This window comes from Eimeria tenella, genomic scaffold (genome assembly GCF_000499545.2).
Source record: "Eimeria tenella Houghton genomic scaffold, Eth_scaff2900, whole genome shotgun sequence".
Classification (NCBI taxonomy): domain Eukaryota; phylum Apicomplexa; class Conoidasida; order Eucoccidiorida; family Eimeriidae; genus Eimeria; species Eimeria tenella.
In genome coordinates this window covers 1-394 of record NW_013542776.1, presented here as the reverse complement: position 1 = coordinate 394, position 394 = coordinate 1, and positions in this window count along the sequence as shown.

The following is a 394-nucleotide window of genomic DNA, read 5'->3' as shown; positions in this document are numbered from 1 at the left end:
TGTATGAAGTGCTAGGCCCTGGAGAAGCTGCTGCTGCTGCTGGCCTGTTTGCTGCTGCTTATTCCCTTCGTCTCAGCTTCAAGAAAGGCACAACTTCCTCATTGATTGCAGCAAAACAAACAAATAAAATAGCGCTTTCTATTACTGGGCAACACGCCTAGCCGCCCCTTTTGCCGCGGTGGGCCACAACGCCTCAAAGGTCCATGGGCACTGCAGATTCGCCCCAGACTGCAGTTTCTCCCCTTAGCCTGCAAAACTCAAATTCTTAGTTTGAATTGCTTACGCAATAAACCCTTGTTAGATTTTTTAGTGCCTTTCTGCCCTCCGTGAGGCCCTTCAAAGCCCCAAATAGAGCTTCAACTACTCAGCAAACCCCCTAATGTTTTTCGCCACG